Source organism: Ranitomeya variabilis, chromosome 2 (assembly GCF_051348905.1).
Source record: "Ranitomeya variabilis isolate aRanVar5 chromosome 2, aRanVar5.hap1, whole genome shotgun sequence".
Taxonomy (NCBI): domain Eukaryota; kingdom Metazoa; phylum Chordata; class Amphibia; order Anura; family Dendrobatidae; genus Ranitomeya; species Ranitomeya variabilis.
Genome location: NC_135233.1, coordinates 482,470,891 through 482,490,992, shown reverse-complemented (window position 1 = coordinate 482,490,992; position 20,102 = coordinate 482,470,891).

Here is a 20,102-nt window from a genome sequence, read left to right as displayed (position 1 = left end):
ATTACAGGATGATTTATGTAAACTAGAAGCTTGGGCTGATAAATGGCAAATGAGCTTTAATGGGGATAAATGTAAGGTCATGCACTTGGGTAGAAGTAATAAGATGTATAACTATGTGCTTAATTCTAAAACTCTGGGCAAAACCATCAATGAAAAAGACCTGGGTGTATGGGTGGATGACAGACTCATATTCAGTGGCCAGTGTCAGGCAGCTGCTACAAAGGCAAATAAAATAATGGGATGTATTAAAAGAGGCATAGATGCTCATGAGGAGAACATAATTGTACCTCTATACAAGTCACTAGTTCGACCACACTTAGAATACTGTGCACAGTTCTGGTCTCCGGTGTATAAGAAAGACATAGCTGAACTAGAGCGGGTGCAGAGAAGAGCGACCAAGGTTATTAGAGGACTGGGGGGTCTGCAATACCAAGATAGGTTATTACACTTGGGGCTATTTAGTTTGGAAAAACGAAGACTAAGGGGTGATCTTATGTTAATGTATAAATATATGAGGGGACAGTACAAAGACCTTTCTGATGATCTTTTTAATCATAGACCTGAGACAGGGACAAGGGGGCATCCTCTACGTCTGGAGGAAAGAAGGTTTAAGCATAATAACAGACGCGGATTCTTTACTGTAAGAGCAGTGAGACTATGGAACTCTCTGCCGTATGATGTTGTAATGAGTGATTCATTAATTAAATTTAAGAGGGGACTGGATACCTTTCTGGAAAAGTATAATATTACAGGGTATATACACTAGATTCCTTGATAAGGCGTTGATCCAGGGAACTAGTCTGATTGCCGTATGTGGAGTCGGGAAGGAATTTTTTTCCCCATGGTGGAGTTACTCTTTGCCACATGGGTTTTTTTTGCCTTCCTCTGGATCAACATGTTAGGGCATGTTAGGTTAGGCTATGGGTTGAACTAGATGGACAAGTCTTCCTTCAACCTCAATAACTATGTAACTATGTAACTATATACCTTTGGTTTCCATTTCGTCATCTATTCCCTCTGAGATTCCGGCATTTTTGTCTGATTATCGTGATATTTTTGAGGAGCCAAAAATTGGTTCACTCCCTCCCCACAGAGATTGTGATTGCGCCATAAATCTGATTCCTGGCAGTAAATTTCCAAAGGGTCGTTTGTTTAACTTATCTGTACCTGAACATGCTGCTATGCGAGAGTATATTAAGGAGTCCCTGGAAAAGGGACACATTCATCCTTCTTCATCTCCTTTAGGAGCTGGTTTTTTCTTTGTATCTAAAAAGGATGGCTCTCTGAGGCCTTGTATTGATTATCGACTCCTGAATAAAATTACAGTCAAATATCAGTATCCGTTGCCTTTGCTGACTGATTTGTTTGCTCGCATAAGGGGGGCTAAGTGGTTCTCTAAGATTGATCTTCGTGGGGCGTATAATTTGGTGCGAATTAAGCAGGGGGATGAGTGGAAAACCGCATTTAATACGCCTGAGGGCCATTTTGAGTATTTAGTAATGCCTTTCGGCCTTTCTAATGCACCTTCAGTCTTTCAGTCCTTAATGCATGATATTTTCCGTGAATATTTGGATAAATTTATGATTGTGTATTTGGATGATATTTTGATTTTTTCTGATGACTGGGAGTCTCATGTTCAACAGGTCAGGAGGGTTTTTCAGGTTTTGCGGGAGAATTCTTTGTGTGTAAAGGGTTCAAAGTGTGTTTTTGGGGTTCAAAAGATTTCCTTTTTGGGGTACATTTTTTCCCCTTCTTCTATTGAGATGGACCCTGTCAAGGTTCGGGCTATTTGTGACCGGACGCAGCCTACTTCTCTTAAGAGTCTTCAGAAATTCTTGGGCTTTGCTAATTTTTATCGTCGATTTATAACTGGTTTTTCTGGCGTTGCTAAACCTCTGACGGATTTGACCAAAAAGGGTGCTGATGTTGCCAATTGGTCCCCTGCTGCTGTGGAGGCCTTTCGGGAGCTTAAGCGCCGCTTTTTGTCTGCCCCTGTGTTGCGCCAGCCTGATGTTTCTCTTCCCTTTCAGGTTGAGGTCGATGCTTCCGAGATCGGAGCGGGGGCGGTTTTGTTGCAGAAAAGTTCCGACTGCTCAGTGATGAGACCTTGTGCGTTCTTTTCTCGAAAATTTTCGGCCGCCGAGCGAAACTATGATGTTGGTAATCGGGAGCTTTTGGCCATGAAGTGGGCATTTGAGGAGTGGCGTCATTGGCTTGAGGGTGCCAGACATCAGGTGGTAGTTTTGACGGATCACAAGAATCTGATTTATCTAGAGTCTGCCAGGCGCCTGAATCCTAGACAGGCACGATGGTCATTGTTTTTTTCTCGGTTTAATTTTGTGGTTTCATACTTACCGGGTTCTAAAAATGTTAAGGCAGATGCTCTTTCTAGGAGTTTTGAGCCTGACTCTCCTGGGGATTCTGAACCTGCTGGTGTCCTTAAGGATGGGGTGGTTTTGTCTGCTGTCTCCCCAGATCTGCGACGTGCTTTGCAAGAATTTCAGGCGGATAGACCTGATCGTTGTCCGCCTGGTAGACTGTTTGTTCCTGATGATTGGACCAGTAGAGTCATCTCGGAAGTTCATTCTTCTTCGCTGGCAGGTCATCCTGGAATTTTTGGTACCAGAGATTTGGTGGCTAGATCCTTCTGGTGGCCTTCCCTGTCTCGGGATGTGCGTGTTTTTGTGCAGTCTTGTGATGTGTGTGCTCGGGCCAAGCCTTGTTGTTCTAGGGCTAGTGGGTTATTGTTGCCCTTGCCTGTTCTGAAGAGGCCTTGGACGCACATCTCTATGGACTTTATTTCTGATCTCCCTGTTTCTCAGAAGATGTCTGTCATCTGGGTGGTGTGTGACCGTTTTTCTAAAATGGTTCATTTGGTACCATTGCCTAAGTTGCCTTCCTCATCTGAGTTGGTCCCTCTATTTTTTCAAAATGTGGTTCGCTTGCATGGTATTCCAGAAAACATCGTTTCTGACAGGGGAACCCAGTTCGTGTCTAGATTTTGGCGGGCATTCTGTGCCAGGTTGGGCATTGATTTGTCTTTTTCGTCTGCATTCCATCCTCAGACTAATGGCCAGACGGAGCGAACTAATCAAACCTTGGAGACTTATTTGAGGTGTTTTGTGTCTGCTGATCAGGATGACTGGGTTCCCTTTTTGCCGTTGGCAGAATTTGCTCTTAATAATCGGGCTAGTTCTGCCACTTTGGTTTCTCCTTTCTTTTGCAATTCAGGGTTTCATCCTCGTTTTTCATCTGGTCAGGTGGAATCTTCGGATTGTCCTGGAGTGGATGCGGTGGTGGATCGGTTGCATCAGATTTGGGGACAAGTGGTGGACAATTTGAAGTTGTCCCAGCAGAGGACTCAGCAGTTTGCTAACCGCCGTCGTCGTGTTGGTCCTCGCCTTCGTGTTGGGGACTTGGTGTGGTTGTCTTCCCGTTTTGTCCCTATGAGGGTTTCTTCTCCTAAGTTTAAGCCTCGGTTCATCGGTCCTTATAGGATTTTGGAGATACTTAACCCTGTGTCCTTTCGTTTGGACCTCCCGGCATCTTTCGCTATCCATAATGTATTCCATCGGTCGTTGTTGCGGAGATATGAGGTACCGGTGGTTCCTTCTGCTGAACCTCCTGCTCCTGTGCTGGTGGAGGGTGAATTGGAGTACGTTGTAGAGAAGATCTTGGATTCCCGTATTTCCAGACGGAGACTTCAATATCTGGTTAAATGGAAGGGCTATGGTCAGGAAGATAATTCTTGGGTAACTGCCTCTGATGTTCATGCCTCGGATTTGGTTCGTGCCTTTCATAGGGCTCATCCAGATCGCCCTGGCAGTTCTCGTGAGGGTTCGGTGCCCCCTCCTTAAGGGGGGGGTACTGTTGTGAATCCGCTTTTTGGGCTCCCCTCGTGGTTGCTGGTGGTACTGGTGACTTGTGTGTGCTTTGCTGTCTCAGTTCACCTGCTCCCATCAGTGTTTGGGAGTTTCCGATTTAGCCTTGCTCTCCAGTCATTTCCTTGCCGGTCATCATTGTAACCAGAGCCTTCGGTTGCATGTTCCTGCTACTAGTCTGCTGATCAGCTAAGTGGACTTTGTCCTTTTGTTTTGTATCTTTTGTCCAGTTTGCAGTTTTTTGTTATTCTCTGTAGCTGGAAGCTCTTGCGGGCTGAAATTGCCACTCCTGTGTCATGAGTTGACACAGGAGTCTTAAAGTAATTTCAGGATGGTTTTTTGAAAGGGTTTTCAGTTGACCGTGAAGTCCTCTTTTGTATCCTTCTGCTATCTAGTAAGTGGACCTCTCTTTGCTAAATCTACTTTCATACGGTGTATGTCTTTTCCTCTTAACTCACCGTTATTACATGTGGGGGGCTGCTATCATCTTTTGGGGTATTTCCCTAGAGGTAAGCCAGGTCTGTTCCTTCCTCTACCAGGCGCAGTTAGTCCTCCGGCTGGTGCGTGGCATCTAGGAAGTCGTAGGTATGCTCCCTGGCTACTGTTAGTTGTGTGGTAGATTTAGCTCACGGTCAGCTCGAGATTCCATCACCCAGAGCTCGTCCGTTATTTTTGTGTTCTGATGTTTCCCTGCCATTGGGAATCATGACAATCCGCCATGTGGGCCAATGTTCCAGTTGTCAAATCAGTGCATGTGCTGGGTTGAGGAGCACTTTCGGGCAAATCAACGTCACTTGTCTCCCTCAAAAAACCTGAACCCGGCCTTGCAACGACAGCAGTTTCTATTGCCCCCTGAGAAGCTTCCTCATCCAAAAAATACTCATTCCCATCATCCTCCTCGTCCTCCTCCTCTTCGCACCCCACCTCGTCCTGTAGACTTCCCTGAGCTGACAATGGCTGACTGTCATCTAGCCTTCCCTCGTCCTCGGCTGCAGACTCCTGCTCCTTTATGGGCATCAAACTTTGCATCAGCAGGCGCATTAGGGGGATGCTCATGCTTATTATGGCGTTGTCTGCACTAACCAGCCGTGTGCATTCCTCAAAACACTGAAGGACTTGACACAGGTCTTGTAGCTTCGACAACTGCACACCTGACAACTCCATGTCTGCCATCCAACTGCCTACCCGTGTATGTGTATCCTCCCACAAATACATAACAGCACGCCTCTGTTCGCACAGTCTCTGAAGCATGTGCATTGTGGAGTTCCACCTTGTTGCAACGTCAATGATTAGGCGATGCTGGGGAAGTTTCAAAGACCGCTGATGGTTCTGCATATGGCTGGAGTGTACGGGCGAACGGCGGATGTGTGAGCAAAGTCTGCGCACTTTCAGGAGCAGGTCATGTAACCCCAGATAACTTTTCAGAAAGCACTGCACCACCAGGTTTAAGGTGTGAGCCAGGCAAGGAATGTGTTTCAGTTGTGAAAGGGCTATGGTAGCCATAAAATTCCTTCCGTTATCACTCACTTCCTTGCCTGCCTCAAGATGTACAGTGCCCAGCCATGACTGAGTTTCTTGCTGCAAGAACTTGGACAGAACTTCCGCCGTGTGTCTGTTGTCGCCCAAACACTTCATTGCCAATACAGCCTGCTGACGCTTGCCACTAGCTGTTCCATAATGGGACACCTCGTGTGCAACAGTGCCAGCTGCGGATGGAGTGGTCGTGCGACTGCGGTCTGTGGACAAGCTCTCGCTTCTGCTGGAGGACGAGGAGGAGGAAGGAAGACGAATGCCTACAGCCAACTGTTTCCTAGACCGTGGGCTAGGAAGAACTGTCCCAATATTGCTGTCCCCTGTGGACCCTGCATCCACCACATTAACCCAGTGTGCCGTGATGGAGACGTAACGCCCCTGGCCATGCCTACTGGTCTGTTATGATCCTTTGTGGTTGAGGATCACAAATTACTCCAGCAAGGTAACTAAAATAGGACAAGCTCTAGGGAGGTGGAAAACTGGACTGACCACAAATCTGAACCTATCCAAACACACTAGAGGTAGCCGGTGAACGTGCCTAAAATTCCTAGCCTGAGGAACTAACTACCCCTAGAGAGAAAGAAAGACCTCTCTTGCCTCCAGAGAAATAATCCTCAAAGATATAGAAGCCCCCAACAGATAATAACGGTTAGGTAAGAGGAAGGCACATACACAGGGGTGAAAGCAGATTCAGCAAATGAGGCCCACTAATACTAGATAGCAGAAAATAGTAAAGGGATCTATGCGGTCAGTAAAAAACCCTTACAAAATATCCACACTGAGATTTCAAGAACCCCCGCACCAACTAACGGTGTGGGGGGAGAAACTCAGTCCCCTTAGAGCAACCAGCAAGCACAGAAATCACATTTTAGCAAGCTGGGCAAAAAACAAGATGAACGCTGATAAACAGAAAAATGAACAAACAAGAACTTAGCTTGACTTGGAGAGACTGGGAGCAAGGTAGTAACAAGGAATCTGAAGAGCACTGAATACATTGATAGCAGGCAAGGAACTGAGTATCCAGGTGAGTTAAATAGGAAACCAACCAAGGATAACGAACCAGCTGATGCAGCCAACCTGCAGAAAGACAACACTACACAGTACCGCTTGTGACCACCAGAGGGAGCCCAAAATTAGAGTTCACAACAGTACCCCCCCCCTTGAGGAGGGGTCACCGAACCCTCATCAAAACTCCCAGGGCGATCAGGATGAGCCGCGTGGAAGGCACGAACCAAGTCGGCCGCATGAACATCAGAGGCGACAACCCAGGAATTATCCTCCTGACCATAGCCCTTCCACTTAACCAAATACTGAAGCCTCCGTCTAGAGATACGAGAATCCAAAATCTTCTCCACCACGTACTCCAATTCGCCCTCGACCAGCACCGGAGCAGGAGGCTCAACAGAAGGAACCACAGGTACCACATACCTCCGCAACAAAGACCTATGGAACACATTATGGATGGCAAACGATGCTGGGAGATCCAAACGAAAAGACACCGGGTTAAGGATTTCCAAGATCTTATAAGGACCGATGAAGCGAGGCTTGAATTTAGGAGAGGAGACCTTCATAGGAACATACCGAGAAGACAGCCACACCAAATCCCCAACACGAAGTCGGGGACCCACACCGCGGCGGCGGTTGGCAAAGCGTTGAGCCTTCTCCTGTGACAACCTCAAATTGTCCACCACATGGTTCCAAATCTGCTGCAACCTATCCACCACAGAATCCACCCCAGGAAAGTCAGAAGACTCAACCTGACCCGAGGAAAAACGAGGATGGAAACCAGAATTGCAGAAAAAAGGCGAAACCAAAGTAGCAGAACTAGCCCGATTATTAAGGGCAAACTCGGCCAATGGCAAAAAAGTCACCCAATCATCCTGATCAGCAGAAACAAAACATCTCAAATAAGTTTCCAACGTCTGATTAGTTCGCTCGGTTTGGCCATTAGTCTGAGGATGGAAGGCCGACGAAAAAGACAAATCAATGCCCATCTTAGCACAAAAAGTTCGCCAAAACCTGGACACAAACTGGGATCCTCTATCAGACACAATATTTTCAGGAATGCCGTGCAAGCGAACCACATTCTGAAAAAATAGAGGAACCAAATCGGAGGAGGAAGGCAACTTAGGCAAGGGCACCAAATGGACCATCTTGGAAAAACGATCACACACCACCCAGATGACAGACATTTTCTGAGACACTGGAAGATCCGAAATAAAATCCATAGAAATGTGCGTCCAAGGCCTTTTCGGGACAGGCAAAGGCAAAAGCAAACCGCTGGCACGAGAACAGCAAGGCTTAGCTCGAGCACAAATCCCACAAGACTGCACAAAGGAATGCACATCCCGCGACAAGGAAGGCCACCAGAAGGACCTAGCCACCAAATCTCTGGTACCAAAAATCCCAGGATGACCCGCCAACACCGAAGAATGAACCTCGGAAATAACTCTGTTGGTCCATCTATCCGGGACAAACAGTCTCTCTGGTGGACAAAGGTCAGGTCTATCCGCCTGAAATTTCTGCAGCACTCGTCGCAAATCTGGAGAAATGGCAGACAAAATCACTCCCTCTCTGAGAATACCAGCCGGCTCAGAAACTCCTGGAGAGTCAGGCACAAAGCTCCTAGAAAGTGCATCAGCCTTCACGTTCTTCGAACCAGGCAGGTATGAGACCACGAAGTTGAAACGGGAGAAAAACAACGACCAACGAGCCTGTCTAGGATTCAGGCGCTTGGCAGATTCGAGGTAAATCAGATTTTTGTGATCAGTCAGGACCACCACACGATGTTTAGCTCCTTCGAGCCAATGTCGCCACTCCTCAAATGCCCACTTCATAGCCAACAACTCCCGATTACCAACATCATAATTTCGCTCGGCAGGCGAAAATTTTCTAGAAAAGAAAGCACATGGCTTAATCACAGAGCCATCAGAGCTTCTCTGCGACAAAACAGCCCCTGCTCCAATCTCAGAAGCATCAACCTCGACCTGGAAGGGGAGAGAGACATCTGGCTGACATAAGACTGGAGCTGAAGAAAACCGGTGCTTCAGCTCCCGAAAGGCCTCCACGGCCACAGGAGACCAATTAGTCACATCAGAACCCTTCTTGGTCAAATCCGTCAAAGGTTTAACCACGCTAGAAAAATTAGCGATGAAACAACGGTAAAAATTAGCAAAACCCAAGAACTTCTGAAGACTCTTAACAGACGTGGGCTGAGTCCAGTCATGAATAGCCTGGACCTTGACTGGGTCCATCTCCACAGTAGAAGGAGAAAAAATAAAACCCAAAAAGGAGACCTTCTGTACTCCGAAGAGGCATTTTGAGCCCTTCACAAATAAAGCATTAGCACACAGGACCTGAAACACCATCCTGACCTGCTTCACATGGGACTCCCAATCATCAGAAAAGACCAAAATGTCATCCAGATAAACAATCATAAATTTATCCAGATATTCTCGGAAAATGTCATGCATGAAGGACTGAAACACAGAAGGAGCATTAGAGAGTCCAAAAGGCATCACCAAGTACTCAAAATGGCCTTCGGGCGTATTAAATGCTGTTTTCCATTCATCTCCCTGCTTAATACGCACAAGGTTATACGCACCACGAAGATCTATCTTGGTGAACCAACTGGCACCCTTAATCCGAGCAAACAAATCAGACAATAGTGGCAAAGGATACTGAAATTTGACTGTGATTTTATTCAGAAGACGATAATCTATACAAGGTCTCAAAGAACCGTCCTTCTTGGCCACAAAAAAGAATCCTGCACCAAGAGGGGAAGAGGATGGGCGAATATGTCCCTTCTCCAAAGACTCCTTTATATAACTCCGCATTGCAGCATGCTCTGGTATAGACAAATTAAAAAGTCGTCCCTTAGGGAATTTACTACCAGGAATTAAATTTATAGCACAGTCACAATCCCTATGAGGGGGCAGGGCACTGGACCTGGGCTCATCAAATACATCCTGGTAGTCAGACAAAAACTCAGGGACCTCAGAAGGAATGGAAGAAGCAATAGACACCAACGGAGTATCGCCATGAATTCCCTGACAACCCCAACTTGACACAGACATAGCTTTCCAATCTAAAACTGGATTATGAGCCTGCAGCCATGGCAGACCCAAAACGACAACATCATGTAAATTATGCAGAACAAGAAAGCAAATCACCTCCTGATGTACGGGAGTCATGCACATGGTCATTTGCGTCCAATACTGAGGCTTATTCTCAGCCAATGGCGTAGCATCAATTCCCCTCAGAGGAATAGGAAATTCCAAAGGCTCCAGGACAAAACCACAGCGCCTGGCAAACGACAAATCCATCAGATTCAGGGCAGTACCTGAATCCACAAAAGCCATAACCGAGTAGGACGACAAAGAACAAATCAAAGTAAAAGACAAAATAAATTTAGGCTGTATAGTGCCAATGGTGACAGGTTTAGCGATCTTTTTTAAGCGTTTAGAGCATGCTGAGATAACATGAGTAGAATCACCACAGTAAAAGCACAACCCATTTTGACGTCTATGACTTTGTCGCTCAATTCTGGTCAGAGTTCGGTCACATTGCATAGACTCAGGTCTCTGTTCAGAAAATACAGCCAAAGGATGAGCAGATTTGCGCTCCCGCAAACGCCGATCAACCTGAATGGCTAAAGCCATAGAATCACTCAGACTAGTAGGGGTGGGAAACCCCACCATAACATTCTTAATGGCTTCAGAAAGACCTTCTCTGAAATTTGCAGCCAGGGCACACTCATTCCATTGATTAAGCACTGACCATTTTCGAAATTTTTGACAATACACCTCTGCTTCATCCTGACCTTGAGATAGAGCCAGCAACGCTTTTTCTGCCTGATTCTCAAGATTAGGCTCCTCATAAAGCAGACCAAGAGCCCGAAAAAATGCATCTACATTAAGCAATGCAGGATCTCCTGGCGCCAGAGAGAAAGCCCAATCCTGAGGGTCGCCACGCAACAAGGAGATGACAATTTTAACTTGCTGAGCGGAATCACCAGAGGAACGAGGTCTCAGAGATAGAAATAACATACAATTATTCTTAAAATTTAGAAACCTAGATCTATCTCCAGAAAACAACTCAGGAATGGGTATCTTTGGTTCTGACATAGGGCTATGAATAACAAAATCCTGAATACTTTGCATCCGTGCAGTAAGATGATCCACACTAGAAGTCAGAGTCTGAATATTCATGTCTGCAGCTGAGCTCAAAACCACCCAGAGTTCAAAGGGATGAAAGAAGCTAAACAGACTGCAGCAAAGGAAAAGCGGGAGAAAAAAAAATAAAAATGTACTCAGGTCTTCTTTTAATCCCACTTCTGCGATGCATTAAACACTTTTTGGCCTGCTATACTGTTATGATCCTTAGTGGTTGAGGATCACAAATTACTCCAGCAAGTTAACTAAAATAGGACAAGCTCTAGGGAGGTGGAAAACTGGACTGACCACAAATCTGAACCTATCCAAACACACTAGAGGTAGCCGGTGAACGTGCCTAAAATGCCTAGACGTCTCGAGCCAGCCTGAGGAACTAACTACCCCTAGAGAGAAAGAAAGACCTCTCTTGCCTCCAGAGAAATAATCCCCAAAGATATAGAAGCCCTCAACAGATAATAACGGTTAGGTAAGAGGAAGGCACATACACAGGGGTGAAAGCAGATTCAGCAAATGAGGCCCACTAATACTAGATAGCAGAAAATAGTAAAGGGATCTATGCGGTCAGTAAAAAATCCTTACAAAATATCCACACTGAGATTTCAAGAACCCCCGCACCAACTAACGGTGTGGGGGGAGAAACTCAGTCCCCTTAGAGCAACCAGCAAGCACAGAAATCACATTTTAGCAAGCTGGGCAAAAAACAAGATGAACGCTGATAAACAGAAAAATGAACAAACAAGAACTTAGCTTGACTTGGAGAGACTGGGAGCAAGGTAGTCACAAGGAATCTGAAGAGCACTGAATACATTGATAGCAGGCAAGGAACTGAGTATCCAGGTGAGTTAAATAGGAAACCAACCAAGGATAACGAACCAGCTGATGCAGCCAACCTGCAGAAAGACAACACTACACAGTACCGCTTGTGACCACCAGAGGGAGCCCAAAAATAGAGTTCACAACACTGGTCCATGCATCTGTTGTCAGGTGCACCTTTCTACTCACAGATTGCCTGAGTGGACAATGCGGTCTTTTACATGCTGGTGGAGGGCTGGGATGGCTTTTCTCGAAAAGAAGTGTCGACTGGGTAGCTCGTAGCGTGGTACAGCGTAGTCCATCAGGGCTTTGAAAGCTTTGGTTTCAACTAACCGGTAGGGCATCATCTCTAACGAGATTAGTCTAGCAATGTGGGCGTTCAAACCCTGTGTACGCGGATGCGAGGATGAGTACTTCCTTTTCCTAACGAGAGTCTCATGTAGGGTGAGCTGGACTGGAGAGCTACATACGGTGGAACTAGCGGGGATGCCGGTGGACATGGCAGACTGAGAGAGGGTTGGTGATGGTATTCTTGCTGTTGCCCTACATACGGTGTTTCCTGCCACAAACCTGGTGATTCACTGACTGATTTGGCCTTGCAACGAAACCGCCACATTTACTGCAGTTGGTGTGGTAAACGGTGGGCTTACAATGAGGGAAGGGATGTAGCGTTGATGACTAGCTTCATTGTGAGAGGGTGCTACAACGTTAAGGGACGTTTGGTAGTTAGTCCAGGCTTGCAAGTGCATGGTGGTTAAATGTCTATGCATGCAACTTGTATTTAGATTTTTAACATTCTGACCTCTGCTGAAGGTCCTTGAGCATTTCTTACAGATGACTTTGCACTGATCATTTGGATCTTGGTTAAAAAAATGCCAGACTGCACTCTCCCTACTATCGGATACCTTTTCAGGCATTGCACACTGAGCTACTTTAACCAGATGGCCACGCTGTCCCACAACTGGTTTTGTTTTTGCCACACGTTTTTTGCCCAAATACGGGCCTGCCAGATGGAACCTGTTGCGATGTTGATGCCTGCTGCGCCTCCTCCTCCTCCGCTTCAGAGCTACTGCCACCTGTACTCTGTTCCCCCAATGGCTGCCAATCGGGGTCAACAACTGTGTCATCTATGACCTCCTCTTCTATGCCCTGGGCACCTTCCTCCGAGTCACTGTGTAAGCCGGTGCTATAGCGTTCGTGACGGGGCTTAATAGTCTCATCAGGGTCAGATTCTGGATCAGTACACTGCGAGGGCAATGTTCTGATCTGAGTCAAAGGAAGAGCATAATAATCTGGCTGTGGCTGTGCATCTGTGCACTCCATGTCCGATTCATCTTGTAATGGGCATGGCCTGTTAACAATTTCCCTTTCTAACCCAGGAACGGTATGTGTAAAAGGCTCCATGGAGTAACCTGTTGTGTCACCTGACGCATCCTTCTCTGTTGCTCTGGGTGAAGAACACAAGGAAGCGACTAGTCCATGACCGGGAACATCCACTGACGACGCGCTGCTTTTACATTTTGCACTTTCCGAGGAGGAGGCGAAAGAGCTAGAGACAGAGTCAGCAAGGAAAGACAAAACTTGTTCCTGCTGCTCCGGCTTTAAAAGCGTTATTTCTACTCCCAGAAAAGGGAGCATTCGAGGCCTTGTGTAGCCAGACGATGATGTGGGGTCAACTACTCGAGACTTAGGGTCTATATTGCTTTCCCATGACCACCTGATGCTCCACGACCACCACCATCATTACCAGCTGGCAATGACCGCCCACGGCCACGACTGTTGTGAATTCCGTTCTCGGGCTCCCTCCTGTGGTCATGAGTGGTATTGTGTGAGTTCTGTTCTTGGGCTCCCTCTGGTGGCCTTTAGTGCTTACTGCGGGTCTGTAGCTGGAATCCAGCTGCCTCGTTTTCTGCTAGTCTGGCCTCTATTTAACTCCACCTGGACTTTCACTTTTTGCCTGCTGTCGTTGTATTCAGTACTGGTTCTGATCTCTCTGGACTTTCCTTGTGACCTGTCTCCTCCTGAGAAGCTAAGTCTTGCTAGTTCATGTTTGCTCATTATTTCCTTGAAAATGTTTCTCTGTATATGATGAGTTCTGTCCAGCTTGCTTATATGTAATATTCTCGCTTGCTGGAAGTTCTGGGGTGCAGAGTTGCGCCCCTCACATCGTGAGTCGGTGTGGGGGTTCTTGTAATCTCTGCGTGGATTATTTTTGATAGCATTTTATACTGACCGCACAGATCCCTTGCTGTCTTCTGACTATGTAGTGTTAGCGGGCCTCATTTGCTAAAAACCTGTTTTCATTTCTACGTTTGTGTTTTCCCCTTAACTCACCATTATTATTTGTGGGGGCTGTCTAAAACTTTGGGGTGATTTCTCTGAGGCAAGTGAGGCTTTGCTTTCTCTCTAGGGGTAGCTAGTTTCTCAGGCTGTGACGAGGCGTCTAGGATTTTAGGTAACGCTCCACGGCTGCCTATAGTGTGTATTGATAGAATCAGGGTTGCGGTCAGTATAGCTCCCACATCCCCAGAGCTTGTCCTAAGGATTTCTGTTACTTAGCAGGTCAGTTTGCGATCCTTGCCACCAGGATCATAACAGTACAGCAGGCCATAAAAGAGTTAATGCATCGCAAAAGAGGGATAAGAGAGATCCTGAGTTATTTTTTTTTTCCTCTGCAGTGTGTCTAGCCTCTCTCCTCCCCTTAATCTCTGGGTGGTTCAGAATTCAGCTGCAGACATGGACATTCAGAGTCTGTCCTCTAGTCTGGATCATCTCACTGCAAGGGTACAAGGTATCCAGGATTATGTAGTTCACAGTCCTATGTCAGAGCCTAAAATACCAATTCCTGAGTTATTCTCTGGAGATAGATCTAGGTTTTTGAATTTCAAAAATAATTGCAAATTATTCCTTTCTCTGAGACCTCGTTCCTCTGGTGACCCTGTTCAGCAAGTTAAAATTATTATTTCTTTGTTACGTGGTGACCCTCAAGATTGGGCATTCTCTCTGCCGCCAGGAGATCCTGCATTCCTAAATGTGGATGCGTTTTTTCTGGCGCTTGGATTGCTTTATGAGGAACCTAATCTAATAGACCAGGCAGAAAAGGTTTTGCTGGCTCTCTCTCAGGGTCTGGATGAAGCAGAGGTTTACTGTCAGAAGTTTAGGAAATGGTCTGTGCTCACTCAGGGGAATGAGTGTGCCCTGGCAGCAATTTTCAGAAAAGGTCTTTCTGAAGCCGTTAAGGATGTTATGGTGGGGTTCCCCACGCCTGCGGGTCTGAATGAGTCTATGTCGTTGGCCATTCAGATTGATCGGCGTTTGCGGGAGCGCAAACCTGTGCACCATCTGGCGGTATTTTCTGAGCAGAAGCCTGAGTCTATGCAATGTGACAGGATTCTGACCAGAATTGAACGGCAGAATCACAGACGTCAGAATGGTTTGTGCTTTTACTGTGGTGATTCTACTCATGTTATCTCTGATTGTTCTAAGCGCACAAATAGGTTCACTAAATCTGTCACCATTGGTACTGTACAGCCCAAATTCATTTTGTCTGTTACTTTGATTTGCTCCCTGTCATCCTACTCAGTTATGGCTTTTGTGGATTCAGGTGCTGCCCTGAACTTGATGGATTTGTCATTTGCCAGGCGCTGTGGTTTTATCTTGGAGCCTTTGCAATTTCCTATTCCACTAAAGGGAATTGATGCTACGCCATTGACCAAGAATAAGCCTCAGTACTGGACTCAAGTGACTATGTGCATGACTCCTGTACATCAGGAGGTGATTCGTTTTCTTGTGTTACATAATTTGCATGACGTTGTCGTGTTGGGTCTGCCATGGCTGCAGGCTCATAATCCAGTCCTGGATTGGAAAGCGATGTCTGTGTCAAGTTGGGGTTGCCAGGGGATCCATGGCGATGCTCCTTTGGTGTCAATTGCTGCTTCTACTCCTTCTGAAGTCCCTGAATTTCTGTCGGACTACCAGGATGTATTTGATGAGCCCAAATCCAGTGCCCTACCTCCTCATAGGGATTGTGATTGTGCTATAAATTTGATTCCTGGTAGTAAGTTCCCTAAGGGACGACTTTTCAATTTATCTGTACCAGAACATACCGCTATGCGGAGTTATATAAAGGAGTCTCTGGAGAAGGGGCATATTCGCCCGTCCTCGTCCCCTTTGGGTGCGGGGTTCTTTTTTGTGGCCAAGAAGGATGGTTCTCTGAGACCTTGTATAGATTATCGCCTTCTAAATAACATCACGGTCAAATTTCAGTATCCTTTGCCATTGCTGTCTGATCTGTTTGCTCGGATTAAGGGGGCTAGTTGGTTCACCAAGATAGATCTTCGAGGAGCGTATAATTTTGTGCGTATAAAACAGGGCGATGAATGGAAAACGGCATTTAATACGCCCGAAGGCCATTTTGAGTACTTGGTGATGCCTTTTGGGCTCTTTAATGCACCTTCCGTGTTTCAGTCCTTCATCCACGACATCTTCCGAGAGTATCTGGATAGATTTATGATTGTGTACCTGGATGATATTTTGGTATTTTCTGACGATTGGGAATCCCATGTGAAGCAGGTCAGGATGGTATTTCAGGTCCTGCGTGCCAATGCCTTATTTGTGAATTTGTGAAGGGCTCTAAATGTCTCTTCAGAGTGCAGAAGGTTTCCTTTTTGGGCTTTATTTTTTCTCCTTACACTATTGAGATGGATCCAGTTAAGGTCCAGGCTATTTATGACTGGACTCAACCTACATCAGTGAAGAGTCTTCAGAAATTCTTGGGCTTTGCTAATTTTTACCGTCGCTTCATCACTAATTTCTCTAGTGTGGTTAAGCCTTTGACGGATTTGACCAAGAAGGGTTCTGATGTGACCAATTGGTCTCCTGCGGCCGTGGAAGCCTTTCAGGAGCTGAAACGTCGGTTTTCTTCGGCTCCTGTCTTGCGTCAGCCGGATGTCTCTCTCCCTTTCCAGGTCGAGGTTGATGCCTCTGAGATAAGAGCAGGGGCTGTCTTGTCGCAGAAAAACTCTGATGGCTCTATGATGAGGCCATGTGCTTTCTTTTCAAGAAAGTTTTTGCCTGCCGAGCGGAATTATGATGTTGGTAATCGGGAGTTTTTGGCAATGAAGTGGGCATTTGAGGAGTGGCGACATTGGCTTGAGGGAGCCAAACATCGTGTGGTGGTCTTGACGGATCACAAGAATTTGACTTATCTCGAGTCTGCCAAACGGTTAAATCCTAGACAGGCTCGATGGTCGCTGTTTTTCTCCCGTTTCAATTTCGTGGTTTCATACCTTCCGGGTTCAAAGAACGTGAAGGCTGATGCCCTTTCTAGGAGTTTTGTGCCTGACTCTCCGGGAGTTTCTGAACCGGCTGGTATCCTCAGAGAGGGGGTGATTCTGTCTGCCATCTTCCCTGATTTGCAGCCGGTGCTGCAGGAATTTCAGGCCAATAAACCTGACCGTTGTCCACCGGAGAGACTGTTTGTCCCGGATAGATGGACCAGTAGAGTTATTTCCGAGGTTCATTCTTCGGTGTTGGCGGGTGTCATGAATCCCCAATGGCTAGGGATAGCACAGGATAAGCAAAGATAATAAATATCGGACGAGCTCTAGGGTGATGGAACCTGGGCTGACCGCTGCCCTACGCCTGACAAACGCAACTAGAGATAGCCAGGGAGCGTGCCTACGTTGGTTCTAGACGCCACGCACCAGCCTAAGAGCTAACTAGTACTGCAGAGAAAACAAAGACCTCACTTGCCTCCAGAGGAATTAACCCCAAAGATATAGTTGCCCCCCACATGTATTGACGGTGAAATGAGAGGAAGGCACACACATAGAGATGATGTATATAGCTTTAGCAAATAGAGGCCCGCTGAAAACTAGAAAGCAGAATGACACAAAAGGGGACTGAGCGGTCAGCAAAAAACCCTAATCAAAAAAACCATCCTGAGATTACAAGAACCCATGTGCCAACTCATGGCACATGGGGAGAACCTCAGTCCACTAGAGCAACCAGCTAACAAAGAGACATTCTAAGCAAGCTGGACAAAAAACCAAACAACTGAAAATCAGCACTTAGCTTATCCTGAAAGATCTGGGAGCAGGTAGGCAGGAACCAAACAGAGCACATCTGAACACATTGATAGCCGGCAAGGGAAATGACAGAAAGGCCAGGTAAAATAGGAAACACCCAGCCTCTGATGGACAGATGGAAACCAAAGGCCGCAACCCACCAAAGTCACCCAGTACCAGCAGTAACCACCAGAGGGAGCCCGCAAACAGAATCCACAACAGTACCCCCCCCTTGAGGAGGGGTCACCGAACCCTCACGACAACCCCCAGGGTGATCAGGGTGAGCTCTATGGAAGGCGCGGACCAAATCAGTCGCATGAACATCGGAGGCGACCACCCAGGAATTGTCCTCCTGACCATAACCCTTCCACTTAACCAAATACTGGAGTTTGCGTCTGGAAACACGAGAATCCAAGATCTTTTCAACAACATACTCCAATTCTCCCTCCACCAGCACCGGAGCAGGAGGCTCGACCGAAGGAACAACAGGCACCTCATACCTCCGCAACAACGACCGATGGAACACATTATGAATAGCGAACGATGCTGGGAGATCCAAACGGAAGGATACAGGGTTAAGAATCTCCGAGATCCTATAAGGACCGATGAACCGAGGCTTGAACTTAGGAGAAGAGACCTTCATAGGGACAAAACGAGAAGACAACCACACCAAGTCCCCAACAAGAAGTCGGGGACCCACGCGGCGACGGCGATTAGCAAACTGCTGAGTCTTCTCCTGAGATAACTTCAAATTGTCCACCACCTGATTCCAAATGTGATGTAGCCTGTCCACCACCACGTCCACTCCAGGACAATCCGAAGACTCCACCTGACCAGAGGAAAAACAAGGATGAAACCCCGAATTACAAAAAAAAGGAGAGACCAACGTGGCCGAACTAGCCCGATTATTAAGAGCAAATTCGGCCAGTGGCAAAAAAGCAACCCAGTCATCCTGATCAGCAGAAACAAAACACCTCAAATAAGTTTCCAAGGTCTGATTAGTTCGCTCCGTCTGGCCATTCGTCTGAGGATGGAATGCAGACGAGAAAGACAAATCAATGCCCATCTTGGCACAAAACGTCCGCCAAAATCTAGACACAAACTGGGATCCCCTGTCAGAAACGATATTCTCCGGAATCTCATGCAAACGAACCACGTTCTGAAAAAACAAAGGAACCAACTCAGAGGAGGAGGGCAACTTAGGCAAGGGCACCAAATGAACCATCTTAGAAAAGCGGTCACACACAACCCAGATAACGGACATTTTCTGTGAAACCGGGAGATCAGAAATAAAATCCATGGAAATGTGCGTCCAAGGCCTCTTCGGGATGGGCAAGGATAACAACAACCCACTAGCCCGTGAACAGCAAGGCTTAGCTCGAGCACACACTTCACAAGACTGCACAAAAGTACGCACATCCCTAGACAAGGAAGGCCACCAAAAAGACCTGGCCACCAAGTCTCTTGTACCAAATATTCCAGGATGACCAGCCAACACAGAAGAATGGACCTCGGAGATGACTCTACTGGTCCAATCATCCGGAACAAACAGTCTTTCTGGTGGACATCGATCCGGTTTATCCACCTGAAACTCCTGCAATGCGCGTCGCAAGTCTGGGGATACGGCGGACAATATTACCCCATCCCTAAGGATACCAGCAGGCCCAGTGTCTCCAGGAGAGTCAGACACAAAACTCCTGGAAAGAGCATCTGCCTTCACATTCTTTGAACCTGGCAGGTATGAAACCACGAAATTGAAACGAGAAAAAAATAAATACCAACGAGCCTGTCTAGGATTCAAACGCCTGGCAGACTCAAGGTAAATGAGATTCTTGTGATCAGTCAAGACCACCACGCGATGTTTAGCACCCTCAAGCCAATGACGCCACTCCTCAAATGCCCACTTCATGGCCAAAAGCTCCCGATTACCCACATCATAATTGCGCTCGGCGGGCGAGAATTTTCTAGAGAAGAAAGCACATGGCTTCATCACCGAGCCATTAGAACTTCTCTGTGACAAAACCGCCCCCGCTCCAATCTCGGAAGCATCAACCTCCACCTGGAAAGGAAGTGAAACATCTGGTTGACACAACACAGGAGCAGAAGAAAACCGGCGCTTAAGTTCCCGAAAAGCCTCCACGGCCGCAGGAGACCAATCAGCAACATCAGCACCCTTTTTAGTCAAATCAGTCAAAGGTTTAACAATACTGGAAAAATTAGCAATGAACCGACGATAAAAATTAGCAAACCCCAAGAACTTCTGAAGGCTCTTAACAGATGTAGGTGGTGTCCAGTCACAAATAGCCTGAACCTTAACGGGATCCATCTCAATAGTAGAAGGAGAAAAAATGTACCCCAAAAAAGAAATCTTCTGGACTCCGAAGAGACACTTTGAGCCCTTCACAAACAGAGAATTGGCCCGCAAAACCTGAAACACCTTCCTGACCTGTAGAACATGAGACTCCCAGTCATCAGAAAACACCAAAATATCATCCAAATACACAATCATAAACTTATCCAGATATTCACGGAAAATATTGTGCATAAAGGACTGAAAGACTGACGGAGCATTGGAGAGTCCAAAAGGCATTACCAAATACTCAAAATGGCCCTCAGGCGTATTAAATGCGGTT